The sequence below is a fragment of the Ovis canadensis genome, chromosome 23, assembly GCF_042477335.2.
Source record: "Ovis canadensis isolate MfBH-ARS-UI-01 breed Bighorn chromosome 23, ARS-UI_OviCan_v2, whole genome shotgun sequence".
NCBI lineage: Eukaryota > Metazoa > Chordata > Mammalia > Artiodactyla > Bovidae > Ovis > Ovis canadensis.
In genome coordinates, this window is record NC_091267.1 from 40,867,514 (window position 1) to 40,881,922 (window position 14,409).

Here is a 14,409-nt window from a genome sequence, read left to right on the forward strand (position 1 = left end):
CCAAACCATTTTGTAAAGAAACTGTCAGCTTTCTGCCACTGAGATATTAGTATTTTCATCAACTCTTGATTAATAGGGACCACAACCCTCTGACACAGTCTCCTTATATTATCCTATGTGACTTAAGCCTGGAGAAAATTTATACAGAGATTAAATATAAAATACTTAAACCATTTGGTGCTTTAAAGATGAAAAGGTCAGATTTTTATTGCTACTCAAGTCACAAGGATTAGTAGAACACTCCTTTTAAAAAAATGAAATTCTGAATGTTTTATTCCCTATTATCAGACCCTCTTTTGGAGAAGGAAATGGCACCCCACTCCAGTACTCTTGCCTGGAATATCCCATGGACGGAGGAGCCTGGTAGGCTGCAGTCCATGGGGTAACTGAGAGTCGGACAAGGCTGAGAGACTTCACTTTCACTTTTCACTTTCATGCATTGGAGAAGGAAATGGCAACCCACTCCAGTGTCCTTGCTTAGAGAATCCCAGGGACGGGGGAGCCTGGTGGGCTGCCGTCTATGGGGTTGCACAGAGTCAGACACGACTGAAGTGACTTAGCAGCAATACACCCTTTTTAGTTTCAGAACCTAATATTTAAATACCATGGGGGGAAAATGCTGTTTTCTGAACTTTTCAATGTGAGGCTAAAATTACTAAGAACAGCCTCTCTTGGGACATCTATCTCCTTAAATAACCCTTTGACAGTGTGCTACTTAAACTCAGAATGAATTTTGTATTTTTCAGTTAGACATCAGATAGTAATTGCAAATGCACTAAAATCATTTTATTTGGTTTTACATTTTGATAAGATATTCCAGGTAAAATTTCTCATATCATACTCTTTTTTTGTAAATCCTCTGAAGTCAGAATAGCTTTGATTAATTATTGGAGAGTATTATAAGATACTACTCTGATGTAGAAGTTTATTTGAAAAAGGCAAAGCTTAATTACTCTCTAGAAGAAGAAATAGTTAATAAAAAATAAGAAAAGGATAAAATGTGAAATGAAAGAGCTATTCATTTTTGTACATTTGTTAGCATTTATAAATGCTTGTAGTATGTGTCCAAAAATGAATTTCTGAGTTTATAATCACTGAGGAGAGTGCTAGGAAATAATAGTTATAAGAACAAAGTTATTAAATGATTGAGTTAATTTACTAAGCCTCTGTGTGCATCCTCACAATGAAAATAATCTGAAGGCTGAAAGGAAACTATTAATGAGATATTTGCCTTTTGGAGATGCTTAAGCATCAACTGGAAATTTTCAGCATCATGAAAAGCCTGGAAGATGAAATACTGTGAAATTCAGTCTTGTTGGGCATAGGGAATGCAGGCAGAGACAAACTTGGGATAAAATGTTAGCTCAGCAGGACATAAGGCTGAGCAGTAAGAGTCTAAAGACACTTGAAGGTGCTCAAGGAAAACTGCATGAAAAGAAAGAAAAGAACAAAGTGATGAGTAAATGAAGACATAAAATTTGGCTATCTCAAAACTGAGCTGCATGTAGTGCAGGAGAGTTTATAAATTAAATTCTGAAAATTTTAAAACCTAATGTTTAAGAGAGGGAAATGAATTTCTGCCTTCCCGCTTCTAACCTACAAAACTACCCCCTGCCCCTTTGGGGAATTAGTGCATCTGAAAAGAAGATAAACATATCAGTCATTGGTAGCACTTATTAACATCTTTAAAGGCCCTGTGAAATCTAAAACTAACTAGATAAATCAATTTATTCTGTTTTTGACTTAAAAATGCATTTTTAAACAGACATATCATCTGTTGTCTGGGTTGATTTGCCCACTCAAAGAGGTGGTGGGCATTCAAGGTGGTTGGCATTCTGCAGAAGATTGTATTTAATTCAAATTGAAGATACTTACAGATCTCATTTCTTAAAGATTTTATTTTGGACAAAAGAAGAAAATTTGGATAAAGCAAAAGAAGAAATAGAAAACTTAATATATGTATTGAGGGGAAACCACATGATTAGGTCAAGATGTGTTCTAGACTTGAAATCATAGTTCACTTATTTTTGCTGTTTCTGTTATTCTGTGTTCCTATAGAACAATTTATTCCTAAGGCATTGTTGATGCAGAGGTATATAAAATGATATATTCATCAGAGAACATCCACCACACTTTACACAGGACAGAATAACAAATGTGGGAACAGAAAGATACTAGAATCTAGGTATATATTAAGTTGAATTGTTTTTATTTGCTTATTTACTGTAGCATTTTTATGAGTTAAATTATGTCCAACACCCCCCTCCCCCCCAAAGAAGACATGTTGAAATCCTAGCCCACAGTGCCTGTAAATTATTTTATTTGGAAAGAAGCTCTTGCAGGTATATTCCAGTAAGTTCAGTTCAGTCGCTCAGTCGTGTCCGACTCTTTGCGACCCCATGAATGGCAGCACGCCAGGCCTCCCTGTCCATCACCAACACCCGGAGTTCACTCAGACTCGCGTCCATTGAGTCAGTGATGCCATCCAGCCATCTCATCCTCTGTCGTCTCCTTCTCCTCCTGCCCCCAATCCCTCCCAGCATCAAAGTCTTTTCCAATGAGTCAACTCTTCGCATGAGGTGGTCAGAGTACTGGAGCTTCAGCTTTAGCATCACTCCTTCCAAAGAAATCTCAGGGTTGATTTCCTTCAGAATGGACTGGTTGGATCTCCTTGCAGTCCAAGGGACTCTCAAGAGTCTTCTCCAACACCACAGTTCAAAAGCATCAATTCTTCGGCACTCAGCCTTCTTCACAGTCCAACTCTCACATCCATATATGACAAGTGGAAAAACCATAGCCTTAACTAGACAGACCTTAGTCGGCAAAGTAATGTCTCTGCTTTTGAATATGCTATCTAGGTTGGTCATAACTTTTCTTCCAAGGAGTAAGTGTCTTTTAATTTCATGGCTGCAATCATGATCTGCAGTGATTTTGGAGCCCCAAAAATAAAGTCTGACACTGTTTCCACTGTTTCTCCATCTATTTCCCATGGAGTGATGGGACTGGATGCCATGATCTTTGTTTTCTGAATGTTGAGCTTTAAGCCAACTTTTTCACTCTCCTCTTTCACTTTCATCAAGAGGCTTTTTAGCTCCTCTTCACTTTCTGCCATAAGGGTGGTGTCATCTGCATATGTGAGGTTATTGATATTTCTCCTGCCAATCTTGATTCCTGCTTGTGTTTCTTCCAGTCCAGCATTTCTCATGATGTACTCTGCATAGAAGTTAAATAAGCAGGGTGACAATATACAGCCTTGACGTACTCCTTTTCCTATTTGGAACCAGTCTGTTGTTCCATGTCCAGTTCTAACTGTTGCTTCCTGACCTGCATACAGATTTCTCAAGAGACAGGTCAGGTGGTCTGGTATTCCGATCTCTTTCAGAATTTTCCACAGTTTATTGTGATCCACACAGTCAAAGGCTTTGGCATAGTCAATAAAGCCTGGAACTCTTGCTTTTCAGTGATCCAGCAGATGTTGTCAATTAGATCTCTGGTTCTTCTGCCTGTTCTAAAACCAGCTTGAACATCAGGAATTTCACAGTTCACATATTGCTGAAGCCTGCCTTGGAGAATTTTGAGCATTACTTTACTAGTGTGTGAGATGAGTGCAATTGTGTGGTAGTTTGAGCATTCTTTGGCGTTGCCTTTCTTTAGGATTGGAATGAAAACTGACCTTTTCCATTCCTATGGCCACTGCTGAGTTTTCCAAATTTGCTGGCATATTGAATGCAGCACTTTCACAGCATCATCTTTCAGGATTTGAAATAGCTCTACCAGAATTCCATCACCTCCACTAGCTTTGTTCATAGTCATGCTTTCTATGGCCCACTTGACTTCACATTCCAGGATGTCTGGCTTTAGATGAGTGATCACAGCATCGTGATTATCCGGGTCGTGAAAATCCTTTTTGTACAGTTCTTCTGTGTATTCTTGCCATCTCTTATTATATATATATACATATATATATATATATATGTATATATATATATATATTCAAGTAAAGGTGAGTTAATAAGGTTAAGCCCTAATCCAGTATAACTGGTGTCCTTATAAGAAAAAGGAAATTTGAACACAGGGAGATGGCAGTGAGGGAAATTTTGCCGCAGATTAAGTGTACCTAGAGTCTCACCCATACTTGACTTATGTGATTTATCATATGATATTTGGGATATTTTGCTTTTAAGTTAATTATTCTTAGATAGTGCTTTCAAAACGGTTGATTCTGGAATGGGTTAGCAAGACTTTGGAGATGTTGGAATGGAGTGTATTTTACATGTGAGAATTATATGATTTAAATATTGCCCATTTGTTTTCAGTTTATTTTTGTTTAATTTTGTGAATGTACTCATTACTAATTAATCCAGTTTAAATGTGTTCAACTATATAAGATATCTAATTCTCTTATATTGGAATTATTTCTTCTATAGTCTTTGGTTATTATATTTAAATCTATATTACACTGCATCTGGATTTTTCCAAAGAGCTGTTATTCTGGAATTTCACCCTATCCACGATGTGGCCTTCCTTATCACTAGATCCCCATTTCAGGGATTCCATGTCTTCCTCACATTTACTCTCTTGTTCTGGTAGAGCATATCTTCTTCTAGTACCTTCTAAAGAAAGGGAGGATAGTGCCTGAATCAGCCAAGCTTTGATCAGAGAAGCCAAACTACTGTTGATTTTTAACCAAGATTTTTTGGCAAGGCTCAGACCTTCCGCTGATGTAGGAAATGGCGGAACACCCACTGCAAGCTGGTGTTTCTGCATCTAGTATTTAGCCTGTAGTCAATATAGGTCAGCTGGATTGGCATTTGGGAAGGAAAGCTGAATGGGCAGAAGAATAAAGATAAACTGAAACTTGAGTTGTCAACTGGAACATGCAAGGACATAGTGGGATTGTTTTCCGTCACCACCCACCCTGATACTGGCAATGGTTGGCAGAAGAAAAATTGTTGCTCGTTACCTTACAGATGGGCTTCCCAGGTAGCACTAGTGTTAAGAATCTGCCTGCCAATGCAGGAGACATAAGAGACACGTGTTCAATACCTGGATTGGGAAGATGCCCTGGAGGAGTGCATGGCAACCCTCCCAGTATTCTTGCCTGGAAAATCCCATGGACAGAGGAGCCTGGCAGGCTATGGTCCATAGGGTCGCAAAGACTCACACAAGACTAAAGCGACTTAGCATACCGTAGAAATACTTATGCCTTTGGTCTTCAAATCTAATGAAGAATGTCTCTTTCGGTTCTCTTTTGGCTAATATTAACCAGAAGAGGGAATTCTGGAAACAACTGGATTTTCAGTGAAATGGAGGCAAACGTGTCATTCACATCTACAATGTAAAATTCTTGATCTTCAAGATGCTCTGTGTATGGATTTATCATTTATAATAGCTTTTTATCAGCTGACACCATTTGTTAGAATATGGACAGGACACACTTCTATGGTAAGGGAGCACTCACAGAGGTTTAAGCAGCAATATGTGTAGGATTTTGCTTCCTTCCAAAGGTCTCCTGCTTTCTCACGAGAGCAGATTGTACCCTCTGGGTCCAGTTGTCCTTCATGGATGCCAGTTTACATTATTCCTGTATTTTTATCACTTAAGTAATTTGGTGAAGGCTCTTTGGCAAAATAATAGTTATTAATTCTGAGTAAATGTTTTGTGGAGTATGAATTTGAAGTTAATAGAGTAAGGAATAACTTGAAATTTCAGTACCATAGCAAACCAGTACTTATCAGAATCTATTGCTTTATCCAAAGTTTCCATTTAATGATCATACTAACATTTCAGCATCCATTATACACTTAAAAAAGTTTTCAATAATTAAGGATAACTGGCAATAGAAATAAAATGAGCGGATGAAAATGACTCTACATTAGACATTGGCAGCCTGCTCTTTTGGCGTGTGCTGAAAGAAGAGAAGAGAGGATGAGGATTTTAAGTAGGAATCCAAACTGGTCAACTGTGTCCTTATTATTTTACACTTTTTTTTTCCATGTCATATACTTCAACTTCTATTTAAAAATTATTTTATAAGGTTTCCTCAGATTGCCCACAAAACACTATTCTGGGTTTAAATGCCAATCAAATTATAACTATATTTAATGATTATACAGTGTCACATTCTGTCAATTAGCATTAATTTATAATGTCATTTAAATAGCCAAATCATTTTGAACAATTTACTTAATACAAAATGCCTTTTAAAAAAATCATTTTCCAATATAATATCATTAAGCCTAACAGGATCTCACTGGGGATATTTTTATTGTTTAAATACAATAAAATTTGGGGGGGCTTTATTTTATGTTGGTACCTATAGGAAAGATAATTATCTTTTATGTCATTAAAAAAATACCAAAATGTTAAATTATAGACTCTTCAGTGTCATTTAAATTCAGATTAGATTCCTGTGTATATTAGATTTATTACTGAATGTATTATTTGATATCATTTTCGTTAAAAATATCGCAACACTATTAATTGGCTATACTCCAATTTATGAAAAAAATAAAAGGTTAAATTACAGAAGGAAGCTAGTGAAAAAATATTTGGACATTAAAATTAAGATTGCATCTTTATTATTATTTTCTAAATGTTCATGAAAATACTGTAAGTAGAAAGCACACACAGATTCATCTGTACATATAGAGGGGCATACAAAGATGTATAACCTTAGAGCGCACATGCATAGGCACAATTGTACTCGCATATGTGCATGTTGTCACATACAAACAGTCATTGCGGAACAGTATTGGTTCTGCATTTTTATGACAGGCATAGTACCACTCTCCATCCTCTCCACTTTAAAAAAATATTCATAGACTATAACCGAGCAAACAATAGTGAAGGAAGAAGTGAGGATGGCAGGGGACGCATTTGTTGTTGTTCAGTTGCTTAATTGTGTCCGACTCTTTGCAACCCCATGGACTGCAGCCTGACAGCCTTCCCTGTCCTTCACCATCTCCAGGAGCTTGCTTAAATTCATGTCCATTGAGTCGATGATGCCATCCAACCATCTCATCCTCTGTCACCGCCTTCTTCTCCGGCCCCTCAATCTTTCCCAGCATCAGGGCCTTTTCCAGTGAGTCAGCTCTTCACATCAGGTGGGACACATTACATTCTGTGATATGCAGATTTCTTTAATGAAGTGTAGTATGGATGGTTTAAGTGTGTTAGAGAAGTAGAGGGAAAATAAAATGAGCACTATGTGGTTGAGCTTTTAGTTTTACATATGTTCTAGTTAATGAATTTCTGAAAGATAAGCAGAGAAGCTAAGAGACTTCTAGATCATCACAGAGTGCTGTATTAACAGAGATAATGGGACTTGGGCCTATGCATATAAAAGCACTCATCATGTTTAGAGATGAGGGGAAGCTGGATGAACAGAGAACAGAGTCAAACAAAATGAAATAAAGTGAAACAAAGCAAAATTCAGCATCTCCTCTCCCAGTTCATGTATTGATATAACATATTTCCTGAGGTTGTTTTTTTTTTGAATATACCAAGAAAAGAAGATATCACAATCAAAAATCCACACTTCCACAAATCTTACACTTTAGTGAAGAGAAACATAGAAAACATGACATATTTAAACATAGAAAGTGATGTGTTATGATAAAAGAATAAAGCCAAAAAGGTAGGCAAGAGTGTAGAGGGAGGGATTTTAAATAGAAGAGTCATGGAAGATAATACTGAGAAAGTGACATTGAGCATAGACCTAAAATGGGCAGACTGTGGGCAATTCTGAAGGAAGAACAGCTGCAATTGAGAAAGAACAAATACAGAGTTTTGAAGGGGCAGTTTATTTAATATGATTCTAGAAACAAGGAAGCCAGTGTGACTGAATTGAGAATAAAAAGGGGATAAGAACATACAATCAGAGAAGTGTGGGGTGGAAGAACAAGGATGTCAAGAACATTTTTGATTATGATAATATTTATATATTTTACTATGAGTCTGATGACAAGCTCTAATGGGAGCTTCAGTGGAAGGATGACATGATCTGACTAATCCTTTAAAAAGGTGACTTTGATTGCTATTTTTCTAAATTTATTTATTTTTTAGATTGAAGGATAATTGCTTTACAGAATTTTGTTGCTTTCTGTCAAACATCAACATGCATCAGACCATTAGGAAGATATCATAATGATTCAAAAGAAAGATGGTAGTAGCCCAGATAAAGTCATGGTAATTACAGAAATGATCTGGAGGGATTTGATTCCAGATGCATTTAAAAAATACTGCATCCTGCTCCATCCAATATGATTTAATGAAAAGGACACCTTATTTCTGTGGTTTTCTTCCCCAGAACATATTACTATACCCTCACTATGAGGGAACAAACTCAATCACAAACCCAAATTGAGGGATATTTTGTAAAATGTCTGACTAGTTGTCCACATGTGCAAATGCTCAGTCGTTAAGTCGGGTCTACCTCTTTGCCACCCCATGGACAGAGGAGCTGATCCATGGGATTCTTTAGGCAAGAATACCGGAATACTAGAGTGAGTTGCTATTTCCTCCTCCAGGGGATCTTCTTAACCCAGGGATTGAACCTGTGTTGCCTGCATTAGTAGGTGGATTCTTTACTGTGAAACCATTAGGGAAATGAAAACTGATAAAATTTCATATACCTGAGAAAATTAAGGGAAAATGATGACAAAATGCAATGTGAAATCTTGGATTGAATCCTTGGAGGAAAAAGAAATAAAGTTGCATTAGTGCAAGATCTGATATAATCCATTGAAAGTATGTGGCTTAATTAATAGTATTTTTTCCAATGATGAGTTTTAGTTTTGCTAAATGTATCATGATAAGATGTTAACATTCAGAAAAAATAAGTGAAGGGATATACAAGAACTCTCAACTATCTTTACAACTTTAATGTAAATCTAAAATTATTCTAAGTTTTAAAAGATATTTTAAGTAATGCCAACAGGATTCATGAAGCAATTTGCTGTATGATATAAGGAAACAAAAATGACATTAAGAATTACTGCAGTAATTTAAACCTGACTAATTAAAAGGATCTTCCTTTTCCAGATAATGTTTTAGATTTTCCAAAGTATGAAACTGGAGTCAGAGCAAAGAAGACAGGAACATAAAATTTGAAAGAACAAATAGAGAAATATATAGATAGATAGGGAGAGAAAGAGAAATAGGTATTTGGGAGATTAAAAATGAGAGACACAGAATCAGAGCAAGGACAGTTAAGGAAGAGTAGAAATGGAGAGATTAGTAGAAATGTTATTGAGACTTATGGATTGTATCAGTTTTAATGTTTATCGGGAAAAAGTATATGCTGGAATTTTATTTATTTTTGGCTTGGATATATTTCCTCAAAAACACTTCACTACTGAGATTGGACAACGTGGTCACAATTTCCATAAGTTTGCATCTGTTTTTGTTGTTGTTTGCTTTTTAATCTTCACAATTTCAAGGACAAAAACAGAAAAACTATGGTTCTTTGAATTGAATACCGTAGAATTAGAAAACCATAATATCATCCTGAAAAAACAGAATAAAAACCTGCTTTTTATAATTAATGACTGCAGAAAAGAAATTTTAGAAAACAGCATCATAAATCTAAAAACAACTAGGAAAATATATGCAGAAAATTCAGATAAGTTGATGTGATAGCAGGTGATTGTTTGGCTATAGAGATTGCTCTTGTTTGATTACAGAGAGTGTTAGCATAAAAAATATATTATCTGTGTGACATGTTGAAAAACAACAAGCCATGTAGTAATCAAGGAATGAACATGTCAAATAAAAAGGAAAAACTAATATAAATCCTAAAGACTGTAGCCAGTAGGGTGTCTGTAAGAAGGGAATAAAGGTCAACAGGACCACAGCACCGAAGGCAATGTGCAGAGAAATATGAGATGGAGTCATATAGGTAAAAAGAATCCATTCTTGGTTGTTGATCCTAAACAAAGAGGGTTGAGTTTTTAAAGTGGGAACAAGGGAAGAAGAAGACAGCTTAAAAAAAAGAGGCTAACATTTCAAATATATATATATATATATATATATATACACACACACACACAAATGTGTGTGTGTGTGTGTGTGTGTGTGTACTGTGCTGTGCTTAGTTGCTCAGTCATGTCCAACTCTTTGTGATCCCATGGACTGTAGCCTGCCAGGCTCCTCTGTCCATGGGGATTCTCCAGGCAAGAATACTGGTTATATGTAAATATGCTTTGAAAGAATAGATGTAAGAGTAGGACTATTATTGCCAAAAATTGAATATCACATACCAGCAGAAACTGATATGTTAGTGTTCATCAGGTGTTTAATGTGCTTCTTCTTTGTATGAGCTTCTTGAGTAATGAAGTTGGGGTAATGTAAGTTGTTTGGCCAAATTCCTCTGAGCAGAAGTCAAGTGTGGCAGTATCTTTGACTTGAAACTCATGACAGACAGTATGTCCCTTGACTGCTTCCATTCTCACTATGATATCCTCTGAGGCCAGGTTTTCCCTATGGTGAACACCATCAGACTACTGAACTGACAAACAGGTAAACCTTTATTGTGTTAAACCACAAGGGTTAAATGGCTTGTCGGTTGCAACAGCTAGCATTAATTATGCTAATATATGCCCCTGTTAAAATTATGTTCAGAAATATATTAAATTACTTGAGCCAGAGCTCATGATATTGTGCTTAACAGTAAAATCAGATATGAAGCCATCCATGTACCACACCCAAAATGCATTGCACTCAAAATAACTGGCAGGAATTGTAGCAAAATAGTAACGATGCTTATTTCTGGACAGATTATTTTAATTTATTTTTATACATCGCTCTCTATTCTGTTTCTCTTCATATATGTGTATGTGTATATATATATATATACATACATAAATGTATATATATACACACATATATATGTATGTAGATGTGTGTATATATTTCGGAGAAGGCAATGGCACCCCACTCCAGTACTCTTGCCTGGAAAATCCCATGGATGGAGGAGCCTGGTAGGCTGCAGTCCATGGGGTTGCTAAGGGTCAGACACGACTAAGCGACTTCACTTTCACTTTTCACTTTCATGCACTGGAGAAGGAAATGGCAACCCACTGCAGTGTTCTTGCCTGGAGAATCCCAGGGATGGGGGAGCCTGGTGGGCTGCCGTCTATGGGGTCGCACAGAGTCAGATACGACTGAAGTAACTTGGCACGTATATATTTACATATTTTGAGCATTGGGAAAATTGTATTTTTAAACAAGCCATGTACATTTTTTTTCTTTTTAAATTAATTTATTTTAATTGGAGACTAATTACTTTACAATATTGTAATGGTTTTTGCCATACATTCACATGAATCAGCCATCTGTCCCCCATCCTGAACCCCCCCTCCCACCTCCCTTCCCATCTCATTCCTCAGGGTCATCCCAGTGCATCAGCCCTGAGCGCTCTGTCTCATGCATCGAACCTGGACTGGTGACCTGTTTCACGTATGGTAATATACATATTTCAATGCTATTCTCTCAAATCATCCCACCCTTGCCTTCTCCCACAGAGTCCAGAAGTCTGTTCTTTACATCTGTGTCTCTTTTGCTGTCTCGCATATAGGGTCATCGTTACCATCTTCCTAAAGCCATGTATATTTTTAACAAGAGAAAAATAAATAACAATTTTTTTAGGAAGTAGAAGTTTATTCATTCCCTTTGTTCGTTACTAGCAGCAAGGCTTCAAGGGAATCACTTAGTTTCTGGAGTCTCACTGCCCTTTTGTTCAGTGGGAACAATTTCTTACCTAAGTACAAGCAGGGGCTCATGGAGACCACTTTTTAAAGACCATGAAGACATATGCCTCTGTGGCTAGTTACATGTATTTAAAATAAAACTCTTCTTTATTTTCTAATTTTCCATGAAATTATGGGTGCCGTGCTGCTAAATCTCATATAATACCCCTATTAATTCTCACATTATATATAAATCCAATAACTTTGACTCACAGAACTTATTTCAACTTTAGTTATTTTGTGTATCACTTTTCTGAACACTATCCAAGTTCTTCATTTATATCCCAAGTGGAATACGAAACACCATTAATGTTCTATTTAATGCTGGCTGTGTTTCAAACTGACAGGGTTTTATTTATGTACTATTGGGAAAACAATTTTGAAAGTATAGCTGAATCACATGCACATATATTTAATGCTTATATATTTATACATATTCATATGCATATTGCAAAACTGTAAAAGACATAAATCATTTAATCATATTTGGTGCTTTTCAGTGTTAACATTTAGACATTAACTTTTTGCTGATGCTGGGCCTGTTTGTCCTCAGAGGCATTCTTTGCTCTTCTGTGTATACTTTGGGAAGTGGGTTAGAGGCCTTGAGTATGTGTTTCCCATTTGATCCTACATGGAATCAGTGAATGAGAGGCAGTGGCAAAAGTTGTAGGGCAGAGTGTAGGAGAAGCTGGGGTAATTTTTTCCTTTCTTCTCTTTGGGAAATACCACCAACAGAAGTGGTGTCTCCTTTATGCCTTCATCTTCCAGTGAACAGCCTGCCTTGATTTCAACTTCAGTGTAATTCTGGTTTCCCAATTCTACTTCTCCCTTTTATTCTTCAGAACAAAAACATTAGTAATTTCTAGTTGTCATCTGCTACTTGTTACCTACATGATGATGTTCTACTCCTATATTTAATTTCACAGTTTTTTCAATCATTTGCTTAGCCAATGTTTTCAAATCATAAGATGATTTGTGTTTTCCTGATTGGATCCTAACTGGTACAATTGATGGTACCTAAAGTGGTACCTGCAGGCAGCCCTTCAAATGAGATTCTGAAGTTGAGTTTCTCGTTTGTTTCTCAAGTTACAGTGATATATTTTCAGACAAAGAATTCAATATGGTGGATGCTGTGGTACGCATTTCAGAGTGCATTCAAAAAAAGACATGCCAAGCTGCTCAGAATACTACTTGAAAATGGCTTCTGGGGCTCAACTTGTTCATGAATTGTTTACGCTGCAGAGAGTTACTCTGTAAACCATTACACCATTTCCACAAGGAGCTGGCATCCAGTGACTGAAGAAAATGGATAGATAAAGGCTTTAGTATCTTAGCCCACTTTGGAATGATGCTGAAGTCTTTTAAGTTCCAGAGTTTCCCCACATAGTTGATCAAGGTTGTGTTAGGCTTGCTTCACTGTTCAAAATATCTCTCTGTCCTTTCTTTCACCCTTTCCACAGTTGTAGTAATTATAGTTACTCCATAATAAATATCTTAAACACTAAACTCTGCTCAGAATCTTTTCCCAGGGATCTCAACCAAACTAAGATTACTTAAATTGTTAAATAGATTGCTTTATATGAAAGTAATGTTTTGTTATATCAAGTAGAGAATGTAATAATCATATGTCTTGTCAAAATAAGGGTACAAATACTGTGGCATGGGATGGTTGCTTCTGAATGAGCTAGAAATCTATAAGTAAAGATACGGTAACCTCAAGATTTTGGAATATTGGCTCAAAGAATAGATTGACATCAAGAGAAGTTCTATGGACAGGGTTTTAAAAACAAAATCTTTTACCTCTGGCATCACAGAACAACCTGACAATGAATTAGAGCTCAAATTGAATTTTATGTGGCTGAATTATTAAGGAAACTAAATTCACAGTCTCAGTATGCATTTCATTTTAACCTTGGAAATGAATGGTAATTTGAGATTTCAGATGAAAAAATTTTAATAGATTGAGACAGGAGTTGTTTTGTGTATCCTTAAACTTCCTATGTTGAAGTCCTAATGTGATAGTGTTTGGAAGTAGGCCTATGGGAGGTAACTGTGTCTTGGGAGTGGATCCTTCCTGATGAGATTAGTGTTCTTTTAGAAAGAGAAAGAGATGCAGGGAGCTCAAACTGGTACTCTGTAACAACTGAGAGGGCTAGGATGGGGTGGGGCAACGGAGCGAGGTTCAAGAAAGAGGGGACATATACATACCTATAGCTGATTCATGTTCAGAAACCAACACAATATTGTAAAGCAATTATCCTCAGTTAAAAATAAATATTCGTTAAAGGGGGAAAAAAAAGAGAAAAAACAGAAAAAAACTAGCCTTTTTCCCCTTCTATTCCACATGTGGATATAAGGAAATGAGGGCTCTACATAAATAAGGAAAAGGACCTTTGCCAAGAATCTAACTGTGCCTTCACCTTGACCTTGGGCTTCTAGCTTCTCAAATTGTGAGAAATAATATTTTTAAGTCACTCAGTCTATGGTATTCTCTTACAGAACCCCGAACTGACCCAGAGAGAAACATTAAATACCCTGGTATCCCAGATCATTCCTAGTATAAGCAGTTTCCTCTCCACTGTCTGCAAAAAAAAATATCTTTCCAGCAATTAACTACTCAGTAATGACTTTATCTTTCAATTGTCTTACAAAAGGATAC